This window comes from Zingiber officinale, chromosome 1A (genome assembly GCF_018446385.1).
Source record: "Zingiber officinale cultivar Zhangliang chromosome 1A, Zo_v1.1, whole genome shotgun sequence".
Lineage (NCBI taxonomy): Eukaryota > Viridiplantae > Streptophyta > Magnoliopsida > Zingiberales > Zingiberaceae > Zingiber > Zingiber officinale.
In genome coordinates this window covers 114,234,221-114,255,243 of record NC_055987.1, presented here as the reverse complement: position 1 = coordinate 114,255,243, position 21,023 = coordinate 114,234,221, and the positions used below count along the sequence as shown (strand labels likewise).

The window sequence follows — 21,023 nt, the reverse complement described above, 5'->3', positions numbered from 1 at the left end:
AAGAAAAAAGCTAATCTAGAAATTGGGCGTACAAGTGTTGGAATTACAGTTTCTGAGTTGATAAAAAGCTTCTAGACCAAGGCTGTATTTATAGCCTTGTTCGGGGTGCCCTGAAGGAGTTCCGGGCGCCCTGGGGGGATAAAATTTTATCCCCTAACGTTCAGATCGCGATTGATGTATTTTGGTAAAAAAAAGTCAACTCCGAGCGCCTCGGACTGTTCCGAGCGCCCCGGATGGAAAAGTCAACCTTGTTGACTTTTTCTAGCCCGGGTCTTCTGCTCCGGCTCCGTTCATCTCAGACCGAGTCTTCCGCTCACTTGGGTGATCTCTGCCATCCGGAATAGGGCTCACCCAAACCCAACTTCCAGTCTTCTCGAACAGGCTTCCGCTCCGGCTTCTCGTCCCTCGGAATCGTCGCATGCTTCCTTCTCGTCCGCCAGCATACTCATCCGCAGTCTTTGTCCCTCGGTTGCACCCTGTGCCGACCTTCTCGCTAGCTGCGTCTCTTACTCCTCGAGCAGTCTTCAGCTCCAGCTTATCGTCCCTCAGAACCACCGCACGCTTCCTTCTCGTCCACTGGCGTACTCTTCCGCAGTGCCTCGTCCCTCAGACGCACCGCGTGTCGTCCTTCTCACTAGTTGTGTCTTCCGCTCGACTACCTGTGCTCCTAAGCTCCTGCACACTTAGACACAAGGTTAAAAATACACAGGACCTAACTTAACTTGTTGATCACACCAAAACAATCTTGGGATTCCAATAGGTACGACTGACCTCGAAGATCACTTAGTCAAATTTGACAACCAAGCTACTCTTCATCAGTACACTGACGGAGTGAAGTGCTGGGTCTTCCTCACCACTCTGGATGAATCAGCGCAATGATGGTTCCGACGTTTGTCGGTTGACTATATACTCAATTTTAAAGATTTACGAGCGGCATTCTTGCAACACTTCAATAGCAGCTGGTACCAGAAGACGAACGTTAATCTATTCACCATCAAGCAGGGGTCCAAACTTCAAGAGGTTCAACCAGGTGGCCATGGACATCCCTTTGGATGCCCCAAAGATACTAGTCAGTGCCTTCTCGCAGGGGCTAACAGAGGGTGAGTTTTTTCGCTCACTCATTCGAAAGCCCCCTAAAGACTTTGATCACCTACTTGGATGGGCCACCGAGTACATCAACATCGAGGAGGCCCAAGCGGCATGAAGGAAGGAGCCAGTCATTGAGCCGACCATCACTTTCGAGTGGCGTCCCTCAAGCCATAACCACCTGCCAAAGGAACCCTAAGCGGGAATGTCTCAGTAGCACCAGGAGAATCGAGCACATGTTATGCAAGATGTTGAAGCGGAGCGGCCCAAAAGCTCAAAAGGGTGAAAATGGACACCCCTGTTCTACTCCTACTACCGGTCGACAACGTATAATACACAAGACTGCTACGATCTAAAAGCAGGAGAAGGCCAGTCGGTCCCGTAAAAGTTCCATGGTAGAACTCCCTCACCTAAGCGCCAACAGCACCGCCGGTCGGGCGAAAAAAGGGAGAAGGCGAGTCCTAGGGACGAACAGCGTTGGGATCAGGCCCATCGAAGAAGAGAGACCAGCCCCTCCTGAACCTCAGCTGAACGGACCCGGCTCTTGACGCGGAGAAATCGGAATGATTGTCAGTGGCCCGACAGACAGGGACTCTAATCGAGTAAGGAAGTTGCATGTTTGGCGACTTGAAATTCATGCTGTTGGCTGTAGCAAGGAGAGGGCGGACGGACCGAAGATCATCTTTGCTCCCCGGTGTTGGTTGGCCCTAGGAAGATCGTACCGGTTCCACTGTACAAAAATTTTGTACAAGTGTCAAACCTTTCCTAACAACCTATTATATTCTTTAGAAATTAAATTTGGAATCGCAAACGGAACTTAACATTATTGATTCCAAATTGAACTTATCTGTTCTTAGTGGTTTAGACTTGGATCGCAAACGATACTTAACATTATAGATCCAAATCCACCTATGTTACAAATTCAATTAAATATTAATTTCAAGAATTGACTTCCAAGTTAAACATGGCGAGGCACTAGGCCTTTTTGGATATGGGAGCAACCACTACTTCCTAGACAAAGCCTTTCAACGAAATTTAATATTTAATTTCCTTATAGTAACCCTAGGTTTAACCAAAAAGAACAATCGAATCACAAGATCGACAAATAAAATAAAAGAAACACAACTTCGAATTACAAATCTGAAAATCTAGAATCTGTAGTCTCTTGTGTTTGGAATTTATACAAAGAAAAAACTCCTATGATGTGGAAAACAATTACTAGTTATACCTTTCTTTGTAAGCAATAACCTATTGATCTTCTATCGTATTCCTCTTCTTATCTCGGACGTTGTTGTTGGTGCAAGTTACACCAGAATCAAACCTAAGTTTTGATGTTGTCAAAGGTTCAAGTTAAGTCTTGTTATGATCTAACAAGTTGACTGAGTGTGCAGGATGTTTACTCAACCGGGAAAGACCTAGTTGGAGGCTAGGAAGGAGAAATCTTAGCAGATCGTGGAATCCAGATACAAGTCCAAGAAGGTTGAGGGGATCCGAAGCTTGGCAGTGTGATCGAGAGGTCTGGAGGACCAAAGATCAAGAGAAAAGTCCTGGGGAGCCGATCAAGGCTGAGTGAAAAGTCCAAACTAGATCTGGAGGATCAAAGTTTGGTAGGTAGGTTGAGGTAAACAAACTGGAGGAGCGACAGTGAGGTCGGGTTCCCGAAGGGAACAACCTTAGGTCGCTAATCCAACTGAAGAAATCGGAAAGGTTTCCAAGTTGAGATCAAGACAGTTTTACTGTCTTTCATATTACTCATGCATTTTTATTACTGTGCTAATCTCGATTTTGCAGGGTATTTTGCTTAATACTGTTTTGCAGATTCTGTTCTATCGGTCGACCGAACCACTTGATCGGTCGACCGAACCAGGCAAATTCAGCTCAGTATTCAGATCAAACCTGAACAGAGTCCGAGCCCAATCAAAGCTTGATCGGTCGACCGAACATTGATGACTCAGCTCAGCCAGTTCATCAACACCGATCAGCAGCAATGGAAAAGAAGCTGATCGATCGACCGAACGCAGGGATCAGTCGACCGATCCAATCAACATTAATGGTGCAATAAATAAAGATCTCGGCAGATTGCAATGAACAAGGAAAAATCTTATTCGATCGATCGAAAGGCATGATCGGTCGACCGAACCATTAAAGATCAGTTAATGTCAGAGATTGAGCCAGCGTCAGACCCCAGCTAGGAAGGAAGGAAGGAGCGGGTTCGGTCGACCGAACAGTGGGATCGGTCGACCGAACGCCCAAGGCCTATAAAATGGGGCTCGAAGTCTGAGGCCAGAATAACTTTCTGATCGACTAAAAATTCTTTTCTGCAAGCAACACGCATTACAAATCTTCATCAGTTCAGCAAGCTCACACCGTCCGGAAGTGTCGATCAAAGTTTAATCTTCAAATCATTGTCGGTATACTTTATTTTAGAATAAGCTTGCATTATACTTAATTTATTTAAGCAAGATAGAGGGTGTTACTATCTTGCTCATTTGTACGATTTGCTTCTTTCCGAAGGATTTCAGAAAGAAGAGTTTTAGTGTTTTGCCCATCGGTGCGGTCAAGGACCGCGGGCCTTCGAGTAGGAGTCGAGCTAGGCTCCGAACGAAGTAAACAAACGTGTCTCTTTCTAATTTCCGCTGCTTAACTTTGTGTTTTAAAAAGATAAAGTAAAGTTTTAAAAGAAGAGATATTCACCCCCCCCCCTCTATCGCTCGCATCCGATCTATCAATTGGTATCAGAGCCTCATTAGCTCTAAAATAACTTAATCATTTTTCAAAGCATTTTTAAAACTTTTTCTTCTCTTTAATTTATTCTCTTATAGAATATTTTTTTTATTCTTTCAAGCACTGCTAGTCCCAAGACGAAAGTCTTGGAAATATTTTTTCTTTTAATTTTTGTCTTGCAAGGATGTCAAATTCGTATCAAGAAGGATATAGTACTGTCCGACCTCCACTGTTCAAAGGAGAGAATTTTAGTTATTGGAAGAATAGAATGGAGTGCTATTTGAAGTCCGACATCGAGCTCTGGTTCACAATCTTGAAAGGCTACACTCCCCCGACGAAAGATGGAACGCCTCTTGAACTTGAAGATTGGACTCCCCCAATGATCAAGAAGGCACAACTGAACTACAAGGCGATCAGCACCATTCAGTGCGGGCTTACAATGGAAGAATTGAATCGAGTCAGCCCCTACGACAATGCTAAAGAATTGTGGGACTCTCTAATCAAACTACACGAAGGAACCGACGACTCGAAGGTAAATAAACGGGACTTACTTTTAAATAATTTATTTAATATAAAAATATTTCCCGGAGAGACTGCCTCGCAACTACACGCTCAACTGAAGGACATACTTAACGACCTCCACCTGATCGGACACAACCTAGAAAACTGCGACACAATAAGGTATGCTCTGAACGCCTTTCCAAGGAATGCTTTGTGGGCATCAATTGTAGATGCGTACAAAGTCTCCAAGGATCTTTCAATTTTTAAGTTAGACGAATTATTCTGTGAATTGGAATTACACGAACAGTCTAATATAAGCCATGTCGAGAAAGGTGTAGCTTTGTATGCAGGTCCAAGCAAGGAGACAAAATCAAAAACCAAGATCGAGTCTGAAGGCGAGATAGACTATGACTCAACAAATGAAGAAGAGTTGGTGAACATGGTGCAGAGACTTCTAACGAAGAAGCAGTTCAGAAGAAATATCAAGAAGACTCTGTTCAACCAGACCCAAAACAAATCTGAAGTGATTAGTTATGGGTGCAACAAAAAAGGACATTTCAAAATCGATTGCTCGAACCGGAAGGAAGAAAAGCCCAAATCGACAAGACGAAAGAAGGCTCTTCAAGCGACATGGGACGAGACTTCTTCCGACGAATCCGACGCGGAGCAAACGAAGTACTCGAGCCATCTTGCTTTTATGGCAAGAAACAAAGATTCCGACTCCGAGATTGATAACGAGTACGAGTCCGAGATCGACATCGAGTCCGACAAAAGCCACGGATCAGAAGATCCAAATATGGTAACGATTTATTCCAAGTCTAATTTACTTAAAGTAGTTAAATGCTTGCTTAAAAAATTATCAAAATCTGAAAAACAAAATAACTTGTTACTTAAGGAAATAGACCATCTTAAGCAACAAGTTAACTTGAGTGACTCGACTAACCAAGTTCAAGTCGGAACTTCAAATCAAGTTGAAAAGCTTGAGGAAGAAAATTCTGGTTTGAAAGGTCAAGTCGAGCGACTCAAGAAAATGTTGGAAATGTTTGAATTGAGATCCAAGTGTCTAAATATGGTACTTAGATCACAATGAGCCGTGTACAACAAATTAGGACTCGGTTACAAATCCAAACAAACAAACAAATCATACTTATCTCTAATTAGCCAAAATGTTAAAAGTCAAGTCCAAGCATGGGTCCAAACAAAACATTTAACCAAACAATTTGAACCAAACCTCTACTTGGTCCCTAAGAGTCAAATCCATTACTTAGATAGACCTTATCTAAGCTATGAATCAGGGGGAGCAAGTAGAAAAATAATACAACCAACTTGATTAACTAATCTCAACACTTAGGATTAGGTTTATTTTCTGCTTAGAATGGTTAGATGAAAAAGGTTTATCAAACCCTACAACATAGCATCGGAATGGATTGGGATGATAGTACGTCAAGGAAACTTTGTCGAAGGCATGTCTAGGCTGAATATGGAATTCTACCTGGTGCATTAGACTTAGTGGATCTGACCGAAGCTACCCCAGTCAAACATGGGTTAGTTAGACCAAAATTTAGTATTAAGTTTTTTGGGCAGAAATAGTTTGGAAGTCTTCAGCAAGTGGTCCACCGTTGATACACAAGAAGGTCATATGCCTCGCCACTGAACTGAAAGCTTATCCTTATGAAGTCTGCTTGATTAACCCAAAGCTAAGTTTGAATCTAACATGGGTTCAATAATCTTTTTCAAAATTAATTAAAAACTTTTTTCAACTTAATTAAAATTATTTTAAATTAATTAAAAACTTTTTCAACTTAATTAAAATTATTTAAAAATTAATTAAAAAAATTTTCAACTTAATTAAAATTATTTTAAATTAATTAAAAACTTTTTCAACTTAATTAAAATTCTTTTAAATTAATTAAGAACTTTTTCAACTTAATTAAAATTATTAATTAAGAACTTTTTCAACTTAATTAAAATTATTTAAAATTAATTAAGAACTTTTTAAACTTAATTAAAATTATTTTAAAATTAATTAAGAACTTTTTCAACTTAATTAAAATTATTTAAAATTAATTAAAAACTTTTTCAACTTAATTAAAATTATTTTAGAATTCATTAAAAACTTTTTCAACTTAATTAAAATTATTTTAAAATTCATTAAAAACTTTTTTCAACTTCATTAAAATTATTTTAAATTATTAAAAACTTTTTTTCAACTTAATTAAAATTATTTTAAATTAATTAAAAACTTTTTTCAACTTAATTAAAATTATTTTAAAATTAATTAAGAACTTTTCAACTTAATTAAAATTATTTAAAATTAATTAAGAACTTTTTCAACTTAATTAAAATTATTTAAACTTAATTAAAATTATTTAAAAATTAATTAAAAAATTTCAACTTAATTAAAATTATTTTTAAAAAAAACCTTTTTAAACTTAATTAAAATTATTTTAAAACTTAATTAAAATTATTTTAAAACTTAATTAAAATTATATTTAAACTTAATTAAAATTATTTAAAAAAAAAAGGATCCGTCGACTGATCAAAATTACCGGTCGACCAATCACCGTGTGACCTTTTTGAACCAGTTCTTTTAATCGATGAAAACTTAATTTATCGGTCGACCGATAACTGTTTTCGGTCGAACGAAATGTTTAATACCCTCCACCAGTTCTCGGTTGGTGCACGGAAAACCGTCCATCTTAAATTTATCAGTCGGCCGAACCCTTGTATCGGTCGACCGAACATCTACCCCTATGCATCGGATGAAGACGAATTGATTGGATCGGTCGACCGATCCGCTTATCGGTCGACCAATAAAGCTCTATAAAACACCCACAGAACCTCGAGTCCTTTATACAACCTTCCCTTCCTATTCTTCACATCTCCGGCGATCTGTCAAGTTTCTGCGTTCACAAACCATGCCTCAATATGATTTAAAGTTTAGTCTTTTCTTATCGTATATTTACTTATTTTTTTATTTTCCTTTTAGTGAAAAACTACGTAAACTTGCCCAAAAAGAGGCTACACTAAAACAAAAACCTTCATAGACATCGGTTTTCCACCGGTGTCTATTTCATTTTCGACCGATGTCTATGAAGCCGATGTTAAAAGTCTGCCATTTTAGACATCGGGTTAAAACCGGTGTAGTATCACTTAACGACACCGGTCTTCGAATCGGTTATTAACCGGTGTAGTATCACTTAACGACACTGTTTCATCAACGGTGTAAAACTGATGTAATATTGTATGTTAATAACACCAGTTTTGGCAGTGGTAAATGACCGATGTAATATTAGTTAATAACACCGGTTTTACAGCGGTGGAAAACCGATGTAATATGTATATTTTTTAATAGCACAAATTTGATTTCCGAAACAATGAAAAACCGACAATAACAAAAAAAAATACACAAATATTCAAAAATTATACAAATATTCTTCATTCAATAATATCCATAAAATACATAAATATTCACAAATTATATAAATAATCTTCTTACAACAATATCCATAAAATACCCAAACATTCTTTTTACATCAAAAGCTAGCTAATAGATATCAAAATCAAGGTAGAACATTCTTTTAACACATCAAGGTAGAACCGCACTTCAAATGTAATCTAGCATGCATTCAGCCCACTCGAACTGCACTTCATCAATTTCAACTCTGGAGTACTTGAGATTTGTAAACTGTAAAAATACATAAATCCACCATATGTCAAATAACTAAAACAAATGTGTACATGTATCAAATAAAAAATATAAGATCACAAGTGCTTGTCATAAACATGCTTACCAGCGTGTTGAAACCTATTCTGTGAATGGTGGCTTCGAATGAACTTCACGAGCAAGGCCAAAATTTGCTATCTTCACAAAGTCCTTGGTTACCAATAAGTTCTCTACAAAGGTCATAATCTAGTTTAATAGAATGCTAACTTCACCAGAATAATTATAGGTGCATAAATCACATTTAACAAAATAAATGCTAATCCTAGATAACAACGTTGTAGGAATAGATCTGTTACACCTACCTCCCATGTCAATAAGTCACTTCCTCGAGTTGGATATGGCTTTTGCAAATCTAGCTCCATATAGAAGGTGTAGAGTTTGATATCTTGAAGCTGCAAATCCAATCAGAAGTAGGATTAGCGTGGTAAGCAAGACATTGAAAATCCCATTAATAGACATATATTGGCCATGAGAACCCTAGTTCTTGTCTGTTAGGACCGAAAAGTAGCTAGAGGGGGGGGGGGTGAATAGCTTCGCGTGTGCTCGTTGAGCTTCGTTTCTTGTTTCTTCAAAGTGATGCGCAGCGGAATACAAAGAAACAAACTACAACAATGCTAACAATAGGATTTTACTTGGTATCCACCTCACAAGAGGTGACTAGTCCAAGGATCCATGCACACACACACACCTCCACTAATAAACACTCCTTTTCGGTAACTACCGAAGGCGGAGAAGCCCTACAAGACTCTCAATACAAGTAGAAGAAAGGGTAGTAAAGAATAAGCAAAAGCTTATAAGAGATGCAGTAAAAACCCTAGCTTCTTCTTCTTCTCGTTGCAACTCGCCTCTTGACTTGGATGAACCTCCAAGAACTTTCAAGAACTGGCGGTGAGGAGCTTAGAGAGTGCTGGGGAGGAGCTGTGATGAATCTAGAATGAATCGGTGAAGTACTGCCGAAGGAAATGAACGCCTACGGCTTAAATCGACGCTAACGGTCGAATCCCGATCGATTGGAATGCTCCCAATCGATCGGGGAGGTTTTGGATCGATCCACGGATCGATCCAGAGCGCCTCTGTGCTCTGGAAAAACTTCTGGATCGATCCACGGATCGATCCAGCGCTTATCACGCGAAGCAACAGCGTCCCAATCGATCCACTGATCGATTGGGACCTCTGGATCGATCCACCGATCGATCCAAAGGGGTTCTGTTCGCGGGGACTCACCGGATCGATCGGTGGATCGATCCAGATCTGCTGGATCGATCCACGGATCAATCCACACCTGCTGGATCAATCCACGGATAAATCCAAACCTGCTGGATCAATCGGCTGATCAATCTAGATCTTGGTTTTTGCCCAAAACCAAGCCCAAAGCCCCCTAAACCAATATCTAGTCAACCATGACTTGTTGGTACATAAGACCTAGCATCCGGTCACCCTTGACCAGCTACGACTCTCTCACCAAGTGTCTGGTCAATCCCTTTGACCCACTTGGACTTTTCTCTTCTTGCCAAGTATCCGGTCACTCCCTAAGACCTACTTGGACTTTTCTTCCTCGTGCCAAGTATCCGGTCAATCCCTTTGACCTACTTGGACTCTCACCAGATGTCTGGTCAACCTTGACCCATCTGGATTTCTCTTGCCTGGCTTCACTCACCAGGACTTTCCCAATTGCCTAGCTTCACTCACTAGGTCTTTCACCTGGCTTCACTCACCAGGATTTTTCTCCTGCCTAGCTTCACTCACTAGGACTTCCCAATTGCCTAGCTTCACTCACTAGGTCTTTCACCTGGCTTCACTCACCAGGATTTTTCTCCTGCCTAGCTTCACTCACTAGGACTTTCCAATTGCCTAGCTTCACTCACTAGGTCTTTCACCTGGCTTCACTCACCAGGATTTTCCTCCTGCCTAACATCCCAGTTAGGACTTCCCAGTCAAGTATCCGGTCATCCTTGACCTACTTGACTCTTCTTCAATCAACCTTGCATTGTCAAACATCGAAATCCAAACCAAGACTCAAGCTTGGTCAACTAGGTCAACCTTGACTTGAGGAATGTTGCACCAACAATCTCCCCCTTTTTGATGTTTGACAATACCAACACTATCACTTACAATACCATATGTAAGTTAGGCTAATCCCATAGCCTAAACCTTCTTCATGCCACTAGGTAATGAATACATAAGTTAAGCCCTTCATTCTCCCCCTAAGAGGGCAAACTTCCTCTAGGTGATAAAAGCCTAACTTACTCCCTTTCATTCTCCCCCTATTGGCACACATCAAACCATGCCCCATTTTTGGGCACACATCAACAGATTCACTTGTTGAAAACTCTCCCCCTGAACAGTTGCTCATCGTCGTTCACAACTTCACTCATTGTGATTAGCACGATAATGAAGGTCCCATACCCTTCATTAACCTTAACCCTACATTCTCCCCCCAATGTAGGCAAATGCCCATCCTTGAGCATTATCCACTTGAAACCACTTGAACAATGAGGATATCCACTCCCCATTAAAGTTCAAACGCTCAACCTTGAGCATGTTCTTAACGGAAGGTTAACCACCTTCCAAGGTTCATGAAAAAATAATTTTTATGTCTTTAAAGAGTCCCTCCCCATAAAGATATGGTGGTAACTTCTGTCATTGTACCAACAATGACTTGGAATCCCCAAAACTTTAGGAAACCGAATTTTAGAAGTTTTGAGGTTCAAATATTCAAAATTTGAAACAAACCTCAACCTAAACTTCAACTTAGCCTTCCTTAACCAATCCATCCTTGTTTTCCACACGAAAACACCCTTTTTATGTATACAAATGTATTTTCAGGGGTTTGGAATGGTTACCTAGACTAAAATAGGTTCAAAATGCTGAAAATAAGCTTTCCCAGCCAAAATCAGCATCTTCAATTGATTGGAGTTGGGTTCCAATCGATTGAACCCTGCTGAATCGATCCACTGATCGATTCAATCTTCTTGGATCGATCGGCTGATCGATCCAGCGAGCTTCTGCTCGCGAGAAATGCCTTCTCAATCGATCGGCTGATCGATTGAGGCACTCCAATCGATCCACTGATCGATTGGAGGCCTGAAATTGCTGAAATTCAATTTCAGCCAATTTCAGAAACCCCTAGAAAATTCTACAAAATTCCAAAAATCGTAAAAATTTGTGTAGACATTATTTAGGGTATAATTTATCATGGAAAAATAGTTTTCTATGAAAATACATCATATTTTCAAAGATTGACACAAACTTGAGAACTTGCAAAAACTTTAGTGTTTTCTTCAAGTTTGTGTCTAACTATTCAATGGTGATTACTATCAAAAGATAGCCTTCACCAAGGTTTTCCAAAATTATTTTGAAAACATTTTCAAAACCAATATCCCACCATGTTCCTTGGGCTTAATGCACATGACTTGTACATTAGCTTTCCCAATGATGAGAAAACACATAACTATGTGTTTTGATGAACTTAAAACTCAAGGAAATGCACTAACTCAGCATGTTGAGTTTTGTTCGTCTTCCTAACATCTCACTTGTATCTATTGTGCATAAAACACATACAAGTCATCTTATAGGTCTTTGTGATATGTTAATTTTGGTTTTGCTCTAACCTAGGGTTCATGCATATTTATCTAGTCATCTTGTGGATATTGACCATCCACCTAGGATGTCATTTGGTATGCCACTTGATGATAACTACCATTTGTCCTTAATTTTAAGGAAATAACATAATGCATGATAATGTTATGGCATACATCAAAAAGAAATAATTTTCAGAAGAAAATTTCCTATAACTACATGATGTATGTATGTCATGACATGGTATTTTTGAGTTTTTCATAATAAGTCATGAATGCACAAATAAAACATGATGTCATGGCATATAATGGGCAACCAAACATGGCAAGATTTTGCATAATTAAAATATATCTAGATTATCTATCTAAATATCCTTAACCCTTAGCTAATCCTAAAGCATAAACCCTAGATTGCCCAATTTCCTTAGGAAAATGCCAAAACCCAACTTGACATTTCTTTAATCTCTTGAATTAATTATGCCAATTAAAAATTTAAAACATTCCTCAAATGTTGGCATATTTCATTTTCCCATAAGAGTAATCACTTTAAATTAAGGCTTAGATTTGCCTTAAATTCCTAAGACAATACCAAAGTCCCAATTTGGTATTTCTTAACACTTGATTTCTTGTGCCATTTAAAGTCATCTCAAATTTCTTCCTTTATAGCACATTTTACTCTTTCCAAGAGTAACAATAAATCCATTTCATTTTCAAAGGTTAACAAAAACCTTGAAAATGCTCCTTGAGTGTCAATTTCTTCAAAGTTGGGTTAACTACCCTTCTTCTCAGAGTTGACACTCTCTAACCCATCTATGGGATAGAGAAAATGCTCCTAGGAACCCAAAACCTATTGGTGCTCCTTGGATGCTCTAGGTATTCACTAGGGATAACTTCCCTAGATACCTTCCTAGTGACCTTGTTTGGCTTCTTAGAAGTCTTGGTCACTTTTTCTAGGTCAACTCTAGGGATTGCTTCCCTTGTAACCTTCTTTGTGACTTTCTTAGACTTCTTAGAAGTCTTAGTCACATTTGTTGCAAAAATACTCTTAGGGATAACTTCCCTTGTATTTTTGGCTTGACCACTAGACCTGGGGTTGGTTCCATAACTATATGGAACCCTATGGTAAGAGATTACATCCTTCTTAGCCTTTGGTTTGTATCCCAAATCCCTATGGCCATTAGATGACCTTTGTGCTCCTAGACCTAGGCTATGCTCATTTTGCCCTCTTAGGATATTTTCCATCCTTTTTAGGGTCTTTTCCATTTTATCAAGCCTTGACCTCAAGACTTGATTTTCTATCACTAAGTCCTTAGTTTTTGGTTTTCCATTAAATTTATGAGCATTTTTATTTCTAGGCTTGTAGCTAAGGTCCTTAGTGTTTTCCTAGATTTGTATCTACCTTCCTAATCCTAGGTGTGGTAGTTTTAGCATGGTAAGCTACATTATTTTCCTTAATTTTACCATGCTCTCTATTCTTATGGTAAATAGCATTAAAATGATATAAGTTAGAACTAGCATGCTTTTTACCATAATGTAAAGGGATAGGCTCAATAAAAGTTACCTTCCTTTTTACCTTAGAGGCTCCCCCTTGACTTGAGCTTCCTCCTTGAGCCTTGACCATCTTCTTCCCCTTAGGGCATTGACTCCGGTAATGCCCCTTTTGATTGCAAGAGAAGCACACAATGTGCTCCTTGCTCTTCTTTGTTCCGGGGATGGTCTCCTTTGGCTTCTCCTTGCCCTTAGGTGCCACTTGGCCCTTCTTCTTGGCCAATTTAGGGCACTTGCTTTTGTAGTGCCCATGTTCCCTACATTCAAAACATATAATATGATTCTTATTATTAATTGAACTATTTATACCTTCTTGTGTAGGGGTGGCACTTGCTCCTCCATTTGATATGAATGTAGAGGCTTCCTCTTGATCCGAAATCGATTTCCCTCCAATTGATTTATCTTGACTTGTGGAGGTGGAAGCTTCTTCATCCTCTTCTTCTCTTGACCTGGATGTGGAGGATTCTCCTTCTTCTTGATTCGGTGTCACCAAGAGTTGCTCCCCCTCAATCCTAGAGGTGGAGGCTTCACCTTCTTCTTCATCCTCTTGTACATGAAACAAGGAATATGCTCCTTCCTTGCTCTTTTGATTACACTCCCTTGAGAATGAAGCTTCTTGGATTTCCTCTTCTTCGAAAGTTGAGCATCTCTCAACTTCGGAGTCCTCCTCTTGATCTTGCTCCAATGAGTCACCCTCTTTGGATTCTTCTTGGTTAGGTACAGTGGAGGGGATCTCATGAGCCTTTTCCAATTTGCTCCATAGCTCTTTGGCATCTTCAACTTCTCAAATTTTCTCCAAGATGTTGCTCGGCAATAGATTGACCAAAAACTTGGTCACTTTGTCATTGGCCTCACATCTTTGGATTTGTTCTTGGCTCCATTTGCTCCTTTTGAGAACTTTGCCCTTTGAATTCCTTGGAGCCTTAAAACCTTCCATTAGAGCAAACCATTGCTCTATCTCCATCATCAAGAAATTTTCAATTCTTGATCTCCAAGAATCGAAGCTTGTGGATGTGTATGGTGGAGCCACCCTTGTATCAAATCCAAGTCCATCTTGGAATTGCATCTTGAAGTTGAGCTTCTTGAATTCTTTGACTTTGGTGAATTTGCTCCAACTTCTTCACCCTTTAGCTTTGCTTGTTATGTTTGCCCCTTCCGGCGGTGATTCCGGTGAAGAGCAACCTTGCTCTGATACCACTTGTTAGGACCGAAAAGTAGCTAGAGGGGGGGTGAATAGCTTCTTGTGTGCTCGTCGTGCTTCGTTGCTTGTTTCTTCAAAGTGATGCACAGCGGAATACAAAGAAACAAACTACAACAATGCTAACAATAGGATTTTACTTGGTATCCACCTCACAAGAGGTGACTAGTCCAAGGATCCACGCACACACACACACCTCCACTAATAAACACTCCTTTTCGGTAACTACCGAAGGCGGAGAAGCCCTACAAGACTCTCAATACAAGTAGAAGAAAAGGTAGTAAAGAATAAGCAAAAGCTTACAAGAGATGCAGTAAAAACCCTAGCTTCTTCTTCTTCTCGTTGCAACTCGCCTCTTGACTTGGATGAACCTCCAAGAACCTTCAAGAACTGGCGGTGAGGAGCTTAGAGAGTGCTGGGGAGGAGCTGTGATGAATCTAGAATGAATCGGTGAAGTACTGCCGAAGGAAATGAACGCCTGCGGCTTAAATCGACGCTAACGGTCGAATCCCGATCGATTGGAATGCTCCCAATCGATCGGGGAGGCTTTGGATCGATCCACGGATCGATCCAGAGCGCCTCTGTGCTTTGGAAAAACTTCTGGATCGATCCACGGATCGATCCAGCGCTTATCACGCGAAGCAGCAGCGTCCCAATCGATCCACTGATCGATTGGGACCTCTGGATCGATCCACCGATCGATCCAAAGGGGTTCTGTTCGCGGGGACTCACCGGATCGATCGGTGGATCGATCCAGATCTGCTGGATCGATCCACGGATCAATCCACACCTGCTGGATCAATCCACGGATCAATCCAAACCTGTTGGATCAATCGGCTGATCAATCCAGATCTTGGTTTTTGCCCAAAACCAAGCTCAAAGCCCCCTAAACCAACATCTAGTCAACCATGACTTGTTGGTACATAAGACCTAGCATTCGATCACCCTTGACCAGCTAGGACTCTCTCACCAAGTGTCTGGTCAATTCCTTTGACCCACTTGGACTTTTCTCTTCTTACCAAGTATCCGGTCACTCCCTAAGACCTACTTGGACTTTTCTTCCTCGTGCCAAGTATCTGGTCAATCCCTTTGACCTACTTGGACTCTCACCAGATGTCTGGTCAACGTTAACCCATCTGGATTTCTCTTGCCTGGCTTTACTCACCAGGACTTTCCCAATTGCCTAGCTTCACTCACTAGGTCTTTCACCTGGCTTCACTCACCAGGATTTTCCTCCTGCCTAACATCCCAGTTAGGACTTCCCAGTCAAGTATCCGGTCATCCTTGACCTACTTGACTTTTCTTCAATCAACCTTGTATTGTCAAAAATCGAAATCCAAACCAAGACTCAAGCTTGGTCAACCAGCTCAACCTTGACCTGAGGAATGTTGCACCAACATTGTCATTGAAATAAGGTGGGGTAGTTGTCATGCCTCCCAAACTTGAATTAAAAGGATATGGGAGAAGACCCCTAAATCCTTCATTTATCCATTAAACTTCCTTAATGTACGAAGGCATAAAAAATGAAGAAGGATAACGATGCCATTCACTTCCGATGCAAAGCATAGTCTCTGTGCATAAAGGCAAGCATTCCATCAAATTTAAAACTATAATCCAATCAATATAAAACTATAATCCAATCAAATTTACAGGCTATTGCTTCTGCATAATTTCCCTATTGTAATACAAGAGAACTATCAATTTCCAACTAGGGGCAAAGACAACAAAGAAGATGATAGACAAATTATATGACTTTCTTCTATTAAATGATGCAATATGCAGTAACTCTCAAACTAGCAATGAAAAAGGCAGATATAGTACTCTACCTGTTGCTTGTATATAATAGCCAAGTTGTTGAAGGGCACAGATATCCCTGTTGTAACTGCTAAAATTGCCTTATAGAATGATGCAGCAACACTCATCATATTACTGCATGAAGAGAAGTTTCATTAAGGAACAAAAATAAACTATCCGCACAGTTGTCATCAAACATTTCTAAAGCTTACCAATCCATGTATATATATGTTGCCAAGGCTTGACAATGCTTGTGGATGGTTAGGTTGTAAAGCAAAGCATGACTTGGGAAAAATTATTAAAATGAAGTTATTCAACAAGGAAAAAAACAACTTGTTATCATCTCCCTGATTTCAGGATCATATGATTCCAGTTTCAGAACTAAAATTCTTTCAAATCCGTAACATTCTGAACGGTTGGGTTTTTTCTGCAGTTGGGCCCTGTACTTCAAAAGACGGTAGAATCTTTTCGTCTCCTCCCTCCTACGGAAAATTATGTTCCCCCATTTAAGGACCCTTGGAGGTTTTGGTGACGACTACAATGTTTTGGTATGAAACCTTCCAACGTGTCTACAGATGGCCTTCATTGTATTTTTTGTATATACCTTGCTTGGTGTTTGGATTTGTTTATGCAAGGAATGAGCACTACATCATCTACTGGGGATCTTTAACTATGCTTTATTTCTGAAGCAGCTACATCAGCACACTGGGTTACATTAGTTTGCTTTTTGTTCTAGCATCTAAAGCAAAAGAAAGTACATAAAGGATAGAGGATAAGGAATAACCATGACAAGAAACCAGGAAAATATATAATAACAGTAGTCCTTCAAAGACAATGAAAATAAGTAACTAACTTAAATCTGAAGGTGATGCGTAAGTTCAAAAATCTTAATAAAATAAATTAGAAGTCGACATAAAAGGATATAGCTTTATAAGTAATTTAGAAATTATAGACAGTTTTAGCAGCCAACAATAAAATAAATTAACAACAAAACTAACCTAAAGACCTTGTAAATAGATTGCAATTTTAGCAAAGAACACGAACTTGCTCTAGGTGTCGGTGCCATATAGAACGACCTTATAAATAGGTTGCAGCTTCAGCAAAGAACATGAACTTGCTACCGTAGTCATGTAGGATCAGCAAGTACTCACGTATCTTGACTCGAGGAGATTCTTCAAAGTTTCCTGGAGAATCTATCATTAGTGGCAATACAGTTTAATGACAGAATCTGCTCCAGCTATGAATAGCCATGGCTGCCTCGGATGAAATTTACAATCTAAAACACCTGTTCAATTAATAAGTTAATGTTAGGTCTAAGATAGGTAGGAATTGCAATTTTTATTTGAGTTAGAAAGCCATAGTTTCTTAATCAAGACGCGGTAAATGAAAAACAAGGAAAATAACAAAGTTTGCAACACAACTGACCTCTGTCATTAAACTGAGAGAATTTGGTATGCCTAAACTTTTCAGGGCACTTTAGGTTTCATCCTGATTCCAGCCTCAAAGGCTAGGTAACTAGGTATAATGTCATGATTTTTATATATTTCCAATTTGTCAGTGTGTATTAGAAAAAAGAAAGAAACAAAACTGAGATATAAAATAGGCACTAGGAATGACTAAAAATAAGTACAACTAAAATTCATAATTAGGATATCACTAGGAACGACAGTAGTGAAATAGTCTCCTTTCCGATGCCAATCAATTTTTGTCACAACCTGCAAAGCAAAAGAATGAATAATAGAAAGGTAGTGGCAAATACTCTACCAATTAAAATAAAGTAATCCAAAGGATTAAGTCTATGTCCAGAAAAAATTAAGGTAATTTGATGTGTCTATATTGAAATTAATTACTATACAGATACATATGTACTCTGAAGGGGGGATACACAGTGAATATAGCTCACCTTGCAATGCTTTAATCGGATGCAATCATATTTATCATCTCGAACCCATCTCACTGCTGGAGTGGTATTTCCTAAAGCACATAATCGAGTGCCAACTGATCTGAACAGAAACTAAAATAATATTATGAGTAAAAACACTTACCCTCATCCTCCTCTAGTTTTGATTCCTCCACATGAAGCAACTCCTTGACCCTTGCTTGATTCTCTGCACTTCCCAATCCAGTATCTAAAATAAGCACATCGCATCCTCTGAAACAATGTGTAAATGTATGTCAGAAAGAAGCAGGGTGGAATTAGGCATCGAAAACTGAATTAAAAAAAAAAACCCTAGAGGGTGGAAATTAAATTACAAAAACTTGGAGGAAATGAACATACAAAAGAAACGCTAACCATAGGTACGGCTCCCTTCTTTTAACATAACCATATTAAATTTATATTCTAACCTAAACCATCCAATATCTAAATTCCCATTAGATCTTCAAGGTTACAATCTTCCATAATCACCTAACATGAAACCTAAATGTCACTGAAACCATTTCAGATTCAGGTTAATCTTTATTTACAACATTCAATTACCCAATATAACAACTCTTATCCTTGTTAACTAGTAACGCATCATACCCTTAACCTCCAACACCAGAACAAACAAATTCTTATTGACTCTGCCGTGGATCCAGCTCAAAACACACAGGATTCATTAGGTAACATCTACTGCAACTAATGATCGCACAAGGGTAAGGAACAAGAACTAAACTGTACCTCAATCCCCTACAAACAGAACATTACATAGTGCATCTTCACTAGCCGGATCAAGAAGAAAGAATAACAAGAAGTCATCAAAACAACCTGTTAACAACAACAACAGATCGACCTCATTACCTCTGCACCCTTCAATCACCGGAGACGATCACTGATACGAAGAAGAGATCAATCCAACAGAGCTGTGGTGGCTGGGACCAAAATACCAGTCTCTGCTTCCCAGAAAGAACCACCTGAATCAACACTAGAAAGGATCAAGGTTCGAATTCACAACCAAAACCAAACCCTTACCTCCAAGATCGAAGTTAGGGCAACGACTTGTTATTGCCAACGAACAGGGACAGAGATCGGGAAGGAACAATGGTTGTTACCTCCTCCAAACAATCGATGCTGGCCTGATCCAACGCCGATGCCCTTGGTTCCCTCCCGACAACCGGCGAAATCCACCGATCGAGATCCGTCGCCGTTGTTCACTGAGATCAGAGAAGGGAGGAAGGGATCGGGGAGAAAGAAGGTTCGGCTGTAACTAACCTCTCTTCCTCTCAACGCTCCAAGGTCCGCTCTTCGCCGGCGCCACCGAGAGAAGAAGAAATCACCGGTCTCGGTCGCGTGAAGTCCGAAGTCGCGAGAAGGAGAAAGTCAGGGGAAAAGAAAAGGCTTCGGCGCTTTATAGAGAGGTTAACCCCAAACCCCATCCTCAACCTTTAGCAATCAGACAATTAAGAAGAATGAAAAGAGGAAACGAGAGGTTTTGAAGATGATCGTGTACCCAGCGAGCGAAGAGGCCGAGAAGGAGAAAATGAAGCACGGAGAGCCTTTATGCCTGTAATTTTAGGGTTTTAACAGGCAGACATACTTCGTTATTCTTGTACTATACTCAATCTCTCTGCTTCAGAAGAAGGAGACCCCTTTACACAAGATCAGAGATCTCGGTGTTGTTCTCTCTTCCTTTGAATTCCCTCATGTTGCCGATCAGAGAGATGGTCGGAGGTTTAGGTTTAGATTTAGGCTGAGAGAAGGGGCGCGATATTGGTTTAGGTTTGGAGGGAACTTTGTGAAGTGTTATAAATTTTGGCTGGTGGAAAAATTAAATTAGTTTTTTTTGGTTCATTAACATCGGGTTTTAAAACCGCTGTTAAAACCGATGTCTATTAATAAAAAAAAGGCGCTCATAGACATCGGCTAAAAAATCGATGTCTATGAGCGAAAATCTGCGCTTATAGACATCGATTTTTGGAAAAACCGGTGTAAAATACTCAAAGACATCGGTTTTTGCTTAAAACTGTTGTTGTTCCACCGATGTCTATGAGGCTTTTTCTTGTAGTGCTAGTTCCTCCAATCCCAGCCAAGACCCCAGGTTCTCCACAGAAGACTTGCATCAATCCTTTTCTAACAAAACCTTTTTAGTTGTAGGTACTAGATGCCTTGATCTACCATTTTATCAAACCTACTGTCCTGAAATAGTAGATATTATACACCACTATTCCTTAAACAGTTGGTTCTCTGTAGACATGCATATAATCCCACACTATGCACTGAAGTTTATCATAATCTGTGTGAGATTGATGCCTATCATTTTAAGACTAGAGTTGCATCAAGGGATATGATATTTGATTTTAATGTATTCTCTCGATTTTTACGCATGCGTCCCTCAACTACACGTGTCTTTCCCTATCCATCATATCCTGCTACTTTGCCTGATCCGTTTTCTCATCTAACACTAGACCTCATGTATGCTGAATTCTTCCAAGGTCATCGACCAAGGAAAATGTCTTCGGTTCCTTTAAGGCCGAATGACAATGCCTTATACAAAATGATCGTCTCATGCATTCATCCTCTTTCATCCAGAGATCAGGCAGATCTACGACCTGTTCACCTTTTTCTGATGTATGTCCTTAAGCATAAACTGGATATAGATTTTGCTTATTGGGTTTTTAAATCCATAATCTACTACTCTGGCTATAGTACCTCGTTTAAGGTACACATGATTCATTGTCATATACTTACAACTTTCATAGCCTCCTTAGGAGTAGGTGTTGGCCGTGGTGAGTTGATTGAGTTGTCCGATTTTGACCTCATTGGTGTTCGACAAATGTCTTTGGTTGGGATTAAGGCTAGTTCTCAAGGTCTGGTTTACAAGCGTACTCATCCATCCTATGTTCCACCGGTTGAGGAAGCAGTCGATGCTGAGGACATTCCCATTGC

The 21,023-nt window shown here is 39.7% G+C and overlaps 2 long non-coding RNA genes across 4 annotated transcripts; both read right to left on the bottom strand.

Annotated features, from left to right (window-relative positions):
• Positions 1-7,941: 7,941 nt before the first annotated feature.
• Positions 7,942-8,490, bottom strand: LOC122009280. Its single transcript, XR_006119520.1, has 3 exons — positions 8,341-8,490; positions 8,106-8,208; positions 7,942-7,999 (listed from the first exon to the last, which is right to left on the bottom strand). It is a non-coding gene; the product is annotated as an uncharacterized LOC122009280 (long non-coding RNA).
• Positions 8,491-17,396: 8,906 nt separating this feature from the next.
• LOC122009271 lies at positions 17,397-19,364 on the bottom strand. Of its 3 annotated transcripts, XR_006119516.1 has the most exons (6): positions 19,190-19,238; positions 18,939-19,051; positions 18,202-18,308; positions 18,060-18,130; positions 17,582-17,871; positions 17,397-17,441 (listed from the first exon to the last, which is right to left on the bottom strand). It is a non-coding gene; the product is annotated as an uncharacterized LOC122009271 (long non-coding RNA). The 3 variants fall into 3 exon arrangements; XR_006119517.1 differs by lacking the exons at positions 17,397-17,441; positions 19,190-19,238 and adding an exon at positions 19,350-19,364 and having other exon boundaries at positions 17,539-17,871; XR_006119515.1 differs by lacking the exon at positions 17,397-17,441 and having other exon boundaries at positions 17,539-17,871; positions 19,190-19,239.
• Positions 19,365-21,023: the final 1,659 nt, after the last annotated feature.